Source organism: Heloderma suspectum, chromosome 10, assembly GCF_057233095.1.
Source record: "Heloderma suspectum isolate Gila_16-S chromosome 10, 16-S_ref, whole genome shotgun sequence".
In the NCBI taxonomy this organism is placed as follows: Eukaryota; Metazoa; Chordata; class Lepidosauria; order Squamata; family Helodermatidae; genus Heloderma; species Heloderma suspectum.
This window is the reverse complement of record NC_139467.1, coordinates 29,018,073-29,033,625: the sequence shown is the minus strand read 5'-3', so window position 1 is coordinate 29,033,625 and position 15,553 is coordinate 29,018,073. Positions and strand designations below refer to the sequence as shown.

At 46.6% G+C, this 15,553-nt stretch overlaps 1 protein-coding gene and 1 long non-coding RNA gene across 5 annotated transcripts in view; one reads left to right on the top strand and one right to left on the bottom strand.

The window, feature by feature from the left end:
- Positions 1-15,553, bottom strand: part of E2F2 (E2F transcription factor 2) — a 59,050-nt gene that overhangs the window by 21,120 nt on the left and 22,377 nt on the right. The gene's annotated exons all lie outside the window — the stretch shown is intronic.
- Positions 1-15,553, top strand: part of LOC146338020 (uncharacterized) — an 86,362-nt gene that overhangs the window by 49,595 nt on the left and 21,214 nt on the right. The window contains exons 1-3 of one of the 4 annotated variants that reach the window (XR_014785140.1): positions 2,733-2,892; positions 3,270-3,408; positions 9,730-12,845. This is a non-coding gene — a long non-coding RNA (uncharacterized LOC146338020). Of the gene's footprint in view, positions 1-2,732; positions 2,910-3,269; positions 3,409-9,729; positions 12,846-15,553 lie in introns of those variants that run through there. The other 3 variants (XR_014785141.1, XR_014785142.1, XR_014785139.1) reach the window with 3 other exon arrangements.

Here is a 15,553-nt window from a genome sequence, read left to right as displayed (position 1 = left end):
AACTATCAAGTAGATCCACAGTTGGCTACAGAATCGGACTCAAAGAGTGCTTATCAATGGGATCTTCTCAAACTGGGGAGAGGTAACAAGTGGGGTACCGCAGGGCTCAGTCCTGGGCCCAGTGCTCTTCAACATTTTTATTAGTGACTTGGAGGAGGAGGTGCAGGGAATGCAGATTTGCAGAGGGATTTGCAGATGACACAAAATGGGGCGGGATAGCTAATACCCTGGAAGACAGAAACAAAATTCAAAGTGATCTTGATAGACTGGAGCGCTGGGCAGAAAACAACAGAATGACATTTAATAGGGATAAATGCCAAGTTCTGCACCTAGGAAAAAAAACCCAAATGCACAGTTTCAAGATGGGGGATACTTGGCTCAACAAAACTACAAGTGAGAAGTATCTTGCAATTGTTGCAGATCACAAGCTGAATATGAGCCAACAATGTGATGTAGCTGCAAAAAAGGCAAATGCTATTTTGGGCTGCATTAATAGAAGCATAGCTTCCAAATCCTGGGAAGTACTAGTTCCCCTCTACTCAGCACTGGTTAGGCCTCATCTGGAGTACTGTGTCCAGTTCTGGGCAGCACCCTTTAAGAAGGATGCAGACAAGCTGGAGAGGGTTCAGAGGAGGCAACGAAGATGATCAGGTGATTGGAAACAAAGCCCTATGAAGAGAGACTGAAAGAACTGGACATGTTTAGCCTTGAGAAGAGAAGACTGAGGGGAGATAGGATAGCATTCTTCAAGTACTTGAAAGGTGGGCACAGAGAGGAAGGCCAGGATCTCTTCTCCATCATCCCAGAATGCAGGACATGAAATAATGGGCTCAAGTGACAAGAAGCCAGATTCCGGCTGAACATCAGGAAAAACTTCCTGACTGTTAGAGCAATATGACAATGGAACCAATTCCCTAGGGAGGTGGTGGGCTCCCCCACACTGGCGGCATTCAAGATGAGGCTGGACAGTCCTCTGTAAAGGATGCTCTGACTTGGATTCCTGCATTGCGCAGGGGGTTGGACTCAATGGTCTTATAGGCCTCTTCCAACCCTACTATTCTATGATTCTTTGCATGTTCACTCAGAAGTATCCTACTGTGTTCAGTGAGGCTTACTCCCAAGAATGCATGCTCTAGTTTGCAGCCTCAGTGGTTTAGGACCATCATGTTGGAAGGACTGTCTTCTCTCATGTAAACCTGCCTGAGCATTAAGATCTGTATGTTCCATCATCGTCAGAGGTGTGGCGGTTGGGCATGCAAAACAGGGCCTTGTTTGTGGTAGCCCCTGGACTCAGATGCTTTCTCTGCTTGCTTTAGGCAAGCTGTTTCTTCTTCCAGCAGACTTTTATGTTTGCTGCGTTCTGCTGCTGTTAGTCAGCAAGCCCTTTGATATTTCAGGGGTAGGCAACATGGTGCCTTCCAGGTATTTTGAACTACAACTGGGAAAGCTCTTGGGGGGGGGGGATTCCAGTGGTGGTGGTGGGGAGCCAAAGGCAAAACAGGGCAGAGCCAAAGGAAAAGGGGCCAGGTCACAAATACACCCCCCCCCCCGAATATTTTACCTTACAGCTCTTGCTGCCAAGAACTAAGCCTTAGGAGAGGCATTTCAACCTTTAAGAATGGGGGAAAGCCGCACAAAAGCTGGGAAACTACCAAATGATTGGCTGCCAGGGGGAAGGGGTGTGGCCATCTGGGGAACTCTGAAGGGCTGGATTATGACCCCAGGGGGGCTGGATTTGGCATACAGGCCTGACTTTGCACCCATGTTATAGGGTCCTTATAGGCTTTTCTCTCATTCCCCCCTGCTTTTAAACAAATACAGTATATGAAACGGTTGGAGTAAGATGTTTGGGGTGAGGTGTCACCAATATGCAGGCGAGACCCACTCACTCAGTATATGCATTTCAACATGACCAGGTGCATGCTGACAGCTTACACGGGTAAAAGACTGTCCCCAAGACCTGTCAAAAGAGCGAGTAGAACAGCAAGAGATGCCCATACTCAAGAGTTGCTGTTTGCTTGTTTTTTAAAGCAAGTCGCTAGTAGCACATCATAAACAGAAGGAAGATCTTTGCCTGAGACCCTGGAATAGGCAATACGGGGACCATGGTCTGACTTTTGAATATAAAGAACTGAAATAAAGAGATGCATGTTCTGCCCCTCCATCTTAAAGACTTACGCAGATGACGCAAATTGGTTTAATCTGCACATTCGGTACAGATCGCAAAACTCAGCTTATGTTGTGCGGAACTCCTAGGCTTTTCTTTTTCTTTTGTTTTAAGCAAAGTACATGCTTCCCCAAGCCTTGACTTCCCCTTCCGTAAACAGCTGCAGAACCTGAGTGCTTGTCCAAGGCAGGGGAAGGTTTGAAGGACGCTTATGGCATTGCTGCTACGCTTCTGCCAATAAAGCACCTTGTCCAGTGTCTCAGAGAAAGAGAATCAAGCCAGAGAGTTTACACAAGTCATGGCCTGTTATTAAGAGCCGGTTCTGAGACCTTGCAGCTGTTCAACCCGAGCTGGCCACAGAGAGAAGGAGGGAAGGGGCTTTGTTGCCATGTGTGTGTCAGCTCACAGAAGGGCATCTGTCCTAGCCCTTTCCAACTGCTAGCTGGAACAGTGTACGAAAGACGGCCGGCAGGAAAAATAAGAAAAACATAAAATAGAGCAGCAGCAAAAAGCAACCAGCTCCCCTATCACTTCCTGCCCACTTCCTGCCTGGTGGCCAGACCGCTCCCATGCCGCCTGCCATTCTCCTCAAGTGCTTCCTCTCCCTGCTACTGGATCACTCAGGCGAACAGCAGCGGTGGCAGGGAACTGGGTGGCTGAGTGCCCAGAAGGAGGGAGATCGAGTGAAGACAAGAGGGCACTAGTTGCTCCAGCCTGTACTTAAGGTCAGAATGCATGCAAGGTGGGTCAGGGGAGCATAAAAACACTTCTGTTACACTCATTTCATACTTTTATTTTGCAAATTATGTTGCAAAATGTTTTGGCCTACAACTCTCATCAGCCCCACCCAACATGACCAATGGTCAAGGATGATGGGAGCTATAGGCCCAAACAACTGGAAGGATCTAGACTGGGGAAGACTGGTGTAGGCCATATTGAAGGATCAACAGTCTAACCTGGTATAAAGCACTTTCCTGTGTAAAGCGCACAACTTCCAGCTGAAGTGACAGAGGAGCTTATATTAAAGTGACAGTGCTGATGGAGGTGGGGGAAGGCTGATGATCTGTATATACTGACTGGCAGTGGGTCTCTGGGGCTTCAGACAGGTATCGAGCTGTGAACCTTCCACATGCAAAGCATGGTGAGCCACGGCCCTTCCAGCTTTAAGGATCTGCCCCCCAAACCCAGATGTGCAGGAGGCCAACGGAAGATGCTCCATGGCGAGTCTACCATGGGTGATGGTAAGTGTTTTCCTCTGCATGTGGGTTTAACCACCAGGATTCAGCCCAGACTATTGAAAGGAAGACAGTAGAACACATACTTTGCATGTAAAAATGCTTCAGGTTCAATCCCCAGCATCTCCAGGTAGGTCACGGTAGACATTACCAAGTTCAGTGGGCCAATAATCTTGACTCAGTATAAAGCAGCTTCCTATGGTGTGTACTAGAGCTGTGCTGAAAAAAAAAGCAGCAAGTAGTATCAGGGATGAGGAGAAAGTGTGCGTGTACAGGGATGACTGACCTCCTTTTAACAAGTAAATCTAATAACACCACCTCCCGTTGTTATGGCAAAAATGCTTTCATTGAAAACAGACCTAGCTTGAATCAAGGACTTGCTTTTCATGTATTTACATTATTCCAGGATTGAAGGCTGAAGAAGAAAAGGAGGAGGAGCAACCTCCAAGACAGACAGATACAGACAGGTCTATATTGTACTGCTGTACTGGCAGTGAAGCCTCTTGACACTGATCAGAGAATGGCACGGAATGTTAAAAGACATTCCAACAGCTCAGAGCACAAAGTGTCAGAATGCCTGACAGTCCACCTTCTGAGAGAAAAGCAAAAGCTGTTGGTTGGGCTGGACTTAAAACCTCAACACAGGAGCTAGAGGCAGGAGCAGGCTGAGGACTAGCCAGGAGTCCCAGGAAGACGTAGGGAAGCTAAGGTCTGGGAATATCAAGTGGCAAAGTGGCTGAAGGAAGGGTGCAGAGCAGGCAACCGACTGAGAAACAGGAACATGACAGAAATGTTAAATGGAGGAGGTGGCACCAAGAGCTGCCTAGAAAGGAGATCCTGCCAATTATGGCTTCCACTGTCCTTTCAGCACTGGAACCAGGTAACCCTATGGGGGCAATGTGTGTGTGTGTGTGTGTGTGTGTGTGTGTGTGTGAGAGAGAGAGAGAGAGAGAGAGAGAGAATATAAATTTGAACTACAGCTGCACCCTTTAACTTTATTCAATTAACAAACTGAAATCCCTTTAATCAGGGAACAGGTTTTTTATAAGTTATTTTTCCATGTAAAAATCATATAGTTGGCACCATCTCAGGAACACAAAACAAACAAAAACCCTTACTTATACTCCACCCTTCTAGTGTAATAGCAATATTCTGGATGGCTTACAAGAAATACAGAAAATACAGACAACCAAGCATGAGATACACACACAGGATGAATTCCCTCCCCCCTGCCCTCTGGGGTCCCTCTTTGGCAGTTAAGAGATGCAATGAACCGCAAGACACTTGTCTGGCACAAAGAAGAAGTCATCTGCTGGGGTGACCAGATGCAAAATAGGATGAAGCACCCATATTTTTAACCACTGTGTCAAAGATGTGATTGGACTGAGCACAACTTTCCCCAAGCTTATGTGACAAGTGGCACCAACTGAAATTCACTCTCTTATACAAGTTTTAAAAGAGTATAGGGATCTCAACCCTCCTTTGCATCTGCTCCCCAAATTTCAAGAGGCCCATATTCATAGCAGTTTTGTCTTGCAGTTTCACAGAGAAACTGGCAACAGCGCAGAGTCTGATTTACAGCTTTCTTTCTTTTTTTCTTGTAAAAAGACACAGAACAGGTTTCTAGCTCTCATGTTTGCAGAGAAATACTGGAAGCCATGTAGGTAGTACAAAGAGACAAGAGTGACCAGTGTTCACAAGGACAGGCTTGTGTATTCTGCACAGCACTGTAGCTTTCAGTTACATTGGCCCAGTTTGAACATAACAAGACGCCACCGTGGGTGGATTTCCCTGCAGGGTTTCTTGTTGTGGCAGCGGCCGCCATTCAGAATATTTGGGGCATGGCAGGAACACGCCGTAGCTTGTTGTTACATGCAAAGATGGCGAGGATGGGTGGTTGGGGTAGTTGACGAGCCATCCGTAACCTTAAAACAGTCCATGGGTTCTGGGTGTCTTCTCAACCCCCCCCCCCCCCAACAACAACCCACTCTCGCTGGGTTCACACATAGCAAGACAGCGGGAGGCTTGGATTGCCAACCCGGTGCCCACAGGCGCTGCAGTAATCATGTGAACCAGGTCACAGTCTTCCACATTCACACATACGCAACACCTTCACCTGCCAATAACACTTATCTTTGGCCCTTGTCTTTAAATTCTGCAAAGGAACACCTAAAATTTAAACGAACCAGAACGGAGCAGATAGCTGCAAAACCAAGTCTGCAGATTTATTTGTACAGCTCAGTTTGAACACACAACAAATGGGAAGCCTTTGAAGACAGCAGACATGAACCCACCCCACTTCAGTGGTTCCTTCTGGCACCCATATGGTTAAACCCAGCCACACGGGAAACACCTGCCAAACCGAACACCATCAGCACAGACCTGCCATACCTCGCCTCCTCCCGCCAGTCTTTTTTTAGGCTCCGCAGATCACAGACAAGGACAATGCTCTGGAGGCTTGTGCTTTCTCCCCCTCCCCTCCCCAGACAGTGCATCTGTCAGCCACAAAACTCAGAGCAGGCCTGTAACAGGTGGCTCCAACAGTTCAGACAATCCAGGGAGGGGCCCTGTAGCCCGCCAAAGTCAAGATGCCAACCTTCCTGCCACAATGCGAGGCCAGACAAGTGGGTTGTGTGCTCTCTTGTCTTTTCCTCTCTCTCATATATATATATATATATATATATATATATATGTGTGTGTATATTTTCTCTCTGAACTTGCTACTTCCATTCAGTTTAGGCAGAAATTTTATCTCATCTGGTTATCTATCTGTCCATTCCAGCAAAGCAGAACCTCAGGCCTTGCAAGGAGCCCAAGGCAAGCTTCCATGGTCCTCCTCCCTCCAGGGCTCTTAATCTGGCTCTCTGGGGTTCCCCAGAAGGCCACGCGCTTTTTCCCTGACCCCACCACCTTTCCCCCCCAACCACTGTTCATTTGGTAGGTTCCCAGATTTTGTGCAAGTTTTTTCCCTCATTCTAAAAGGTTGAAATGACTCTCCTAAGGCTTCATTACTGGCAGGAAGATCTTCAAGCTAAAATAGGCTGGTATTTTTGGCCCCGCCCCACCCACCACTGCAATGCGGCCCTTCAGAGCTTTTCTGAAATGTAATCCAGCCCTCAGGCTGAAAGAGGTTCTGCATCCCTGTTCTATGCGTGCTGCAGATATCTCTGTTTGCCTGCATGGAAGGGGAGGGACTATACCTGGTACCATCCAGATGTTTTGGACTTCAACTCCCAGCAGCCCCAGCCAGCATAGCCAATGGTCAGGAATGCTGGGAGTTGCAGTCCAAAACATCTGGAGGACTCCAGCTCACCGAAGTCTGGACTATACAAAACCATATATGTTTTCATATTTGGAACATATCTATTCCATTTCCCAGATATGTTTCTTAAGGTTGCAAGCCCACACACACTAATCTGGGAGAAAACCTCACTGAATGCAATAGGACTTACTTCCAAGTAGACATGTGAAGGGCCAGAAAACACCCAGTAACAACTCAGGAGGAAACCACTTTTTTGCACAGACCTTTTTTTGTTTTATCCCCCAGAAAAACTGGACAATTTTGGATTATGAAATATCTTCTTTTAGGATGAATACAATGTTTAAGCCCAAAGTGTTCATATATTGCTGCCTGGCCTTTACTCCTCTGAACATTCTCTAAAAACTACTTAATAAGATGATGAAAATAAATCTGGAAATTCTGAAGTCACAGGAAAAAATTGTTTTTTAATCCTCTCTGTAAAATTCCCAGTATAGCTATTTCTTCCATTCCTTATTAAAATATTGATCTGGTGTATCTTTTACTGATGGACATTTAGCGATGTTCCAAGTCATGCTCAGTTTCCTAATATGTGATTAGAGTCACCATATCATAATATGTGGAGAAAATGTGCGTTCTTAACAGTTTGGGTTTTGTTCTATAGAGTCCTATGTTTCTGGGCGTGTTCTGGTTAAATGCTATAGCAATCAATATATGTAGTTCTAAACCGCACATGAGAGAGAAACACTGTAGGTTATCCTGCCACTTCCATCACATATGATGGAATATGTGGTTTATCCCACGTACGTTTCATTAAAAAACCCCACAACTTTGAGGCTTGGGAACCTGGGAGAGGGCCTTCTCAGTGGCTGCCCCACGGCTGTGGAACACCCCACCCTTCCCAGGGAGGCTAGGATGGCTCCCTCCTTGATGTGTTTCTGGAGGCAGGTTAAAACTTTCTTGTTCCAGCAGGCCTTTGGGACATAGTTGGAACCTGGGGGTAAGCTGCTAAAATGCTGTTTTAATGTTTTAATATAAAAGGAATATTATGCTGCCTCTATCGTCTCTGCAGAGTGCTGTCCCAGGAGGCTGTTCCAAGTGGTCTGGAGCCTGGTCAGTCCTGTGGCTCCTGAACCACTGGAGCATTCTAAGGCCTCCTGTGAGGCCTTGGCAAGGCACTTTGCAGATAAAATTGATCAGATTAGGTGTGTTACTCTGCACGCTATGGATACAGTTAGTGAGCAAGAGGCGGCCTGTGACAAACCGGTTTTGTGGGATCGGTTCCAGCTTCTTCCTCCTGATGAAGTGGACAAGGTGCTTTCATCTGTAAGGCCAACCACCTGCTTACTTGATCCTTGCCCATCTTGGCTCATTATGAGCTGCAGAGAGAGACTGGGTAAGGGGATCAAGGTGGTGGTGAACGCCTCCCTTGAGGAGGGAGTGATGCCATCAGCCCTCAAGGAGGCAGTGATAAGACCGCTCTTAAAGAAGCCCTCCTTGCATCCTCAAGTTTTGAACAACTTTTGCCCAGTCTCAAATCTGCCATTTTTGGGCAGGGTGATTGAGCGGGTGGTGGCGATGCAGTTGAAGGCACACTTGGAAGAAAGTGATTATCTAGACCCATTTCAGTCGGGCTTCAGGCTTGGGCATGGGACAGAAACGGCCTTGGTCGCCTTGGTAGATATGAGGAGGGCTCTGGATAGGGGTGAATGCTCCTTCCTTGTTCTCCTCGACCTCTCGGCGGCTTTTGATACTGTTGACCATGGTATTCTCCTGGACCACCTGGAGGGGTTGGGCATTGGAGACACCGTATTGCGGTGGTTCCGGTCCTTCCTCTCCGGCAGGTACCAGAGGGTAGCACTGGGAAAGGAGATTTCAGACCCGTGGCCACTCACTTGTGGGGTGCCACAGGGTTCCATCCTCTCCCCGATGCTATTTAACATCTATGTGAAGCCGCTGGGGGCTATCATCAGGAGGTTTGGGGTGCAGTGTCATCAATATGCGGATGACACGCAGCTCTACCTCTCATTCAAATCTTCACCAAGGTTGGCCGTAGAATCCCTGTCCAAATGTCTGGAGATGGTGAGTGGCTGGATGGGGAGGAATAAGCTGAAGCTGAACCCTGACAAGACTGAGGTACTTTTGGTGGGAGACAAGAGGAGGCTGGGGGAAGCTGACCTGGTGTTGAATGGGGTACGACTACCCTTGAAAGACCAGGTCCGCAGCCTGGGGGTCATTTTGGACTCCCAGCTGTCCATGGAGGCTCAGGTGTCAGCTGTGAGCCGGATAGCACTGTATCAACTCCATCTGATACGGCGGCTGCGCCCCTTCCTTCCCGACCATCTGCTCCCATCCGTAGTACATGCCCTGGTCTCCTCTCGTTTAGACTACTGTAATGCGCTCTACGTGGGGTTACCCTTGAAGACGGTTCGGAAGCTGCAGCTGGTACAGAACGTGGCGGCTCGCCTGATTAAAGGCAGCTGCCGGCAAGATCACATCACTCCAGTGCTGAAGGAGTTGCACTGGTTACCAGTTGTTTTCTGGGCCAAATTCAAGGTGTTGGTTTTGACCTTTAAAACCCTATATGGTTCTGGCCCAGCCTATCTTAAGGAGCGCCTCCAGCAGCACCAGATAGGCCGCTTAACAAGATCAGCCTCGGATGGCCTTCTCTCTGTCCCATCAACCAGGACAGCTAGACTGGTGGGGACGAGGGAGAGGGCCTTTTCTGTGGTGGCCCCCACTCTGTGGAACTCCCTCCCTTGGGAACTCTGCCATGCCCCCTCTTTAATGAGCTTCCATCGTGCATTAAAAACATGGTTGTTCAGGCAGGCATTTGGGGTGGATTAGGGTATTTTAGAAAATGTTTTTACTGTAAATTTTATTGTTTTAAACTGTTTTATTGTATGTTGTACATCGCCCAGAGTGGCTGGGTGACCAGCCAGATGGGCGATTAATAAATTTAATAATAATAATAATTATAATAATAATAATTGTATTGTTGTTTAATTATATTTTAACTTTTGTATGTTTTCATATGTTTTAATTGTATATGTTTTAATTTTTGTAAGCTGCCTTGTGTCCCAGTACTGGGAAAAAGCCAGGGAAGAAGAAGATTAAGAAGAATAGGGTCTACGGAACTTACTGCCACCGTTTTTCATGAAGTCCTAATTAAACTTCACCATTACAGAATGCTGCTTCAGCTAATAAAACATTTAACCACTGCCATCAAAATAAACTCTATACCTAAAAGAAACTCAGTAGCATGGAACTGACACCACCAATAGAGAGAACCTTTCAAAATGATGAAAAATTAAGATGTTGGAAAGTTATTTACAAAACTTAATAAAATGTCATTCTTCAAATAATAGGTTGAGATTGCTTAAAGGTTCTTAAATTAAATAGGCTTGGTTGTTGTTCAGTCGTTAAGTCGTGTCCGACTCTTCGTGACCCCATGAACCATAGCACATTAGGCCTTCCTGTCCTCCGCTCTCTCCTGGAGTGTGCTCAAATTCATATTAATTGCATCGGTGATGCTATCTAGCCATCTCATCCTCTGCCGTCCCCTTCTCCTTTTGCCTTCAATCTTTCCCAGTATCAGGGTCTTTTCCAGGGAGTTTTCTCTTCGCATTAGGTGGCCAAAATATTTGAGCTTCAGTCTCTGTCCTTCCAATGAGCACTCAGGGTTGATTTCCTTTGGGATTGACTGATTTGACCTCCTTGCAGTCCAGGGGACTCATAAGAGTCTTCTCCAGCACCACAGTTTGAAGGCATCAATTCTTCGGTGCTCAGCCTTCCTTACAGTCCAGCTCTCACAGCCATACGTTGCTACTGGGAAAACCATAGCTTTGATTATACGAACCTTTATCGGCAAGGTGATGTCTCTGCTTCTTACTAAGCTGTCTAGGTTTGCCAAAGTTTTCCTCCCAAGGAGCAAGCGTCTTTTAATTTCATGGCTACAGTCACTGTCTGCGGTGATCTTGGAGCCCAAGAAAGTAAAATCTGTCACTGCTTCCATTTCTTCCCCTTCTATATGCCAGGAAGTAATGGGGCCAGATGCCATGATCTTCGTTTTTTTAATGTTGAGTTTCAAACCAGCTTTTGCACTCTCCATTTTCACCCTCAACAAGAGGCTCTTTAGATCCTCTTTGCTTTCTGCCATTAGGGTGGTATTGTCTGCATATCTGAGGTTGCTGATAATTCTCCCGGCAATCTTAATTCTGACTTGTGATTCATCCAACCCGGTGTTTCTCATGATGTACTCTGCATATAAATTAAATAAGCAGGGCGACAATATACAGCCTTGTCGTACTCCTTTCCCAGTTTTGAAACAATCGGTTGTTTCATGTCCGGTTCTTACTGTTGCTTCTTGTCCCTCATACAGGTTTCTCAGGAGACAAGTAAGGCAGTCTGGTACTCCCATCTCTTTAAGAATTGGCCACAGTTTGTTGTCCTAATATGTAAGAGAGTCTTCCCCAGCTAAATACGTTCTCAACAGCTTTTCCTTCAGACCAGATTTCCCTAAACTCCATCCTAACCAATTCCTCACCAACAGGAACAGATGCTGTACACCAATCTTCCTCTGCCCCCAGCTCTTCCTGCTTCTTCTGGCTTCAAGGATGATTAATGTTTCAGAGATTGCTTGCTCAAGTTCCCTCTGGTCAGAAATAAAATAGTAACTGAAAATGTATTATGTATAATTTGGTTTGCTCATAACATTATCATGTTTGATATATCCATTTTAAAAGTATAGTTTATATAGGTAATAGTTATACATGTATTGTGCTTACTTTTAAATGTTTTTAATTTTAACAATAATTTTATGAGCAAATAAAGATACACACAATAATTTATGTTCCTAAAATAACAAAGTGACTTTAGATCTGTAAGGAGTGCAAAAAAACCTTAAGTATTGTCCATTTTTCAATTTTTCCTCCCCCTCCCCCACCTGCATTATTCCCCATGGCTTCAAAATTTCTGGACATTTTACATCTCTGCTTCCAAGTAGACATGGATAGGCCTGCACTGTAAAAGAAAAGACCAAAAGAGAGTCTTCCTTTGGACTCTAACATGCTCCTGCAGGTAAGGCTTTTACACAATTTGAAAAGGAGGGAATCTTTAAGATCCTGGCTACATGTTACATTTGTCACATAAAAAAGTAGCCTTTACAGCTAATTTTCCCTATGGTTTGGGAATGGAACAAATAGCTGCTAATGCAGAAAGAGCAGAAGCAGAGATAAAAGATGGATGGAGAAAGCAGGCAGGCAGGGGCTCTTACTTACTTACTTACTTATTTGATTATTATTACATTTATATCCTGCATTTTTCCCTCTTGCAAGGAACTCAAGGCAGCTTACCCTGTCCTCCCTGTCCATTTTATCCTCACAACAACCCTGTGAGGTAGGTTAGACTGAGAGTCAGTGACTGGCCCAAAGTCACCCAGTGAGCTTCCATGGCCAAGTGGGGATTAGAACCTGGATCTCCCAAGTCCCAGTTCAAAATTTTAACCACTACACCTCACTGGCTATGATCCCTTCCATCTTTCTCTACCCATCGCCAGGGAGGATATTTCAGAGCAGAGCTTACACATGACTTCCATTCACATGATGAGCATGACCAGTAGGTAAGACCTCAGTAAAACTTGTAAAAACTCACCTATGTACCAGCTGCAACAACTGCTCCTGGGCTGGCAGCTGATCAGCAAAGAGCAGTTGCTGTCAACCCACCGCTATCATAACGCTGCTCTACATTTCCCTGCGTGGAAAGAAGCGGTTGCACTCACAGCCAGAAGGCGCAGAGAAACAACAAGAATGGGGAAAGACTGTGCAGCACCATTGCAGCTGCTTTCTGTCATTAAGCCGTGAGAGATGAGAGGGATCAGCAGTTGGCATAGCAGTTGAGTGTATGACCCTTGCCCATCCTGGCCCCAAACCCAACACCCACTGAGGAGCAAATCCAGACAGCCAACAGCCCTACGGTGACCACCGCAATGCTTCGGATATGGCACCAATAACTACACTGGTCCATCAGCTTTAGACTTTGCCCCCGTCATTAAGCTCAGAGCTACCAATGCCTGGAATCACTCAAGTGTTTGTTTATTTATTACATTTATATCCCGCCTTTTTTTCCTCCTTAAGGAACCCAAAGCAGTGTACATAATCCACCTCCTCTCCATTTTATTCTCACAGCAACAACCCTATGAGGTAGGTTGGGCTGAGATTCTGTGACTGGCCCCAAGTCACCCAGTGAGCTTCCATGGCCGAGTGGGGACTAGAACCCGGATCTCCCAACTCCCAGTCCAGCACTCTCACCACTGCACCACACTGGCTCTCACACTGGTAAACCAGGGCAGCAGCAAGGTAGAAATGCTGGGTTTAGGCATATGGCCAGAGATATGTACACAATGACCCAACTTCACACACGCGCGCGCGCGTGCACGCACACACAGTTATGGATTGCTAGCCACTTAAAAGATTCAGGGTCCAACCCCATAGGGCACAAAGGTGCAGAAGATCTGCATATGCTAATTTATATCCATATACGCAAACTTAGGAATAATAACTAGGCTTTCTTTACATTTCAGGAGGCAAAGAGAGCCAATTAATTTCTCATCCAAATAATCTAAAATAATCATTTAAAAATCCTTCAATTAATTTGCACCCTGACCCAGATAATCCCCAAAAAATAGGGAAAAATTCAGCTTAATTGCTATCCAGGGGAATATTTGGGAGGGGTTGTTGCAGCATGTGGGAAAGTGAGAGCGAACTCTTCCCTCCCCTGCTTTAGTCCCCCTTGGAAATCACGCTGAGAAAACAACAACACTTCCATAGATGCTTGGGTCTCTGTAGAAGAGATCTGGGGCTCTAGGAAATAGATTTGGGGGCAGACCTCCATGAATCCAGGCAGCAGGGAGAATCATGCCACTTTCCTGGGCTGCTGATCAGGTGCAGAAATATGGGGAGATTCCCTTGACCACTTGGCAGGATGATACAGATCCCGCTTAGCAAGTGGTTTATCCGCACACTATAGTGGGTTATTCCTGAGCAAACTTTAGTAGTTTCAGTATTATAGGAGAGGGAGAAACCTCTCTATCTACATCATGCATTGTTTTATAAACCCCTCTATCGGGGCGAGGGACCTGTTTTCCTGCTGAGGGCTGAATTCTCTTGGGGGTAATCTGTTGGGGGGGGGGGCTGCATGATGGAAGTAAATGAGACCAAGGGGCAAAACCACTCTCTTTTCTCTCCCCCCACCCCTAGTTAAACAAGCAATGTTTTCAATCCCCCAGATTCTCTGAAAACCAATTTGAAGCTCATTTCCCGCATTCATTTGCGCCTTTTTTCTGTTTTGGTTCAGCAGGGAAATTGCACATATCAAATTGGAAAAGTGTGCAATTTTAAGGGAGCATACCCAAAATGCGCACTTCTCCCCCACAGAGTGAAGCATAAAAACGCACATTTTAAAAAACGCACATTTTTTGTGAGCGTGAACCTGAGTTCGGGAATTTGCAAGTGTTTCCTGAGAACATGCTCTCCTGCTTGTGGCTGGCGTTGTGATAATAGCATGTTCACATGTTTAGCAAACATTAATGGAATTCTCGCACATCCCTATAAGAAAGGGTAGGAGGATGTGCCTCCAGGCATACAATTAGAACCAAACCTTTCTACCTCTCCACTGCCCCAGATTATTGAGTAATTTTGGGTTGGGGCAGGTCACACCATGCATGACCACATGGTCAGAACCTACAGATGACAGCCTCCCAAATGTAGTTATTGGCGTATTGCAGCAGTCACTGCAGGGCTGCTGGCTATCTGGATTCACTCTGGAGTGGGCGACATGTTTGAGGCCATGATAGGAAAGGCTTGTGCTTGCTTTCTTACCTCCTCCTTCCAAAAAATAATGAATCTGCTCTGGAAAGGGGTTCTGTGGGGCACCTCCTCACCACACAGCCTAGGGCACTTCCTTGCCTGTGGTTTGTGGATGCAGGGCAGCGGGGAGATTACCTTGGGGTTCCCAAATTCACACTGGTAATGAAGACATGAGCTTAGCAACCTGCTACAAGCAGGCTGACCTACTTTTACAGCCTCCCTAACCGGAGGCCCCTGGTCGGTTAGCACAAGCATTCCAAGTGGAGAGCTTGCTCTTCTCCTGGGCAGCTTCAGAAAAAAGGACAAAAGTGAGGTGGGGGGTGGGGGGGAAGTTCCATTTCCCCACATCTGCAAGAGGGGCGGGCAAAGCAAAAATCTCCCTCCCATAGACCATGTGCACGAGAGGCAAGGGTTGCCAGCTCCCACCCAACCCCTCAACTCCACACAGGGAAATGGATGCATTCCAGTCCTCCCAGGGTAGGGAGGCGGGATGATGGGAAAGGACAAAAGGAAGACCTCAGAGCAGCCCCAGCAGCAGCTGTTTCATCTGGCCAACGTATTGCGATCCTGTCATTCCCCCACCACCGGCAGGATTAGCCGGTGGACAGCTGGCCAGCCAAGCTGCTGCATTGATAATGGAACAGAAGCCCCCTCCTCCCTTGCCAGCCCCTCAGCTCAGCAGGCCCACAGCCAAAAAAGAACAGCATCGGAGAAGGGGGCAGGGGCAAGCGTGGGAGGGAGGGGGAAAGCTACCGTGCTTTTGCGGTGGCGAGGAAGAATGTGGCAAAGGAAGTTGCTGGCAGGTAGGAGTAGACAGCAAGCAGGCCCCAACACCCTGACCGCCACTGTTTATTCTTAATTTATATTTCTTAATTAAAACACTGAGAGGCTTATGAGGAATTTCTGTTTTTTGGCAGAAGCAATTTTGTTTTAAAGGTGTGGGAAACGGGCAGCCTTGGCAACCCGGCTCCTCCATTTCATCTTCAACAAAGACATTATCAACCAACGCTTCTTTGACAAGGCCTCA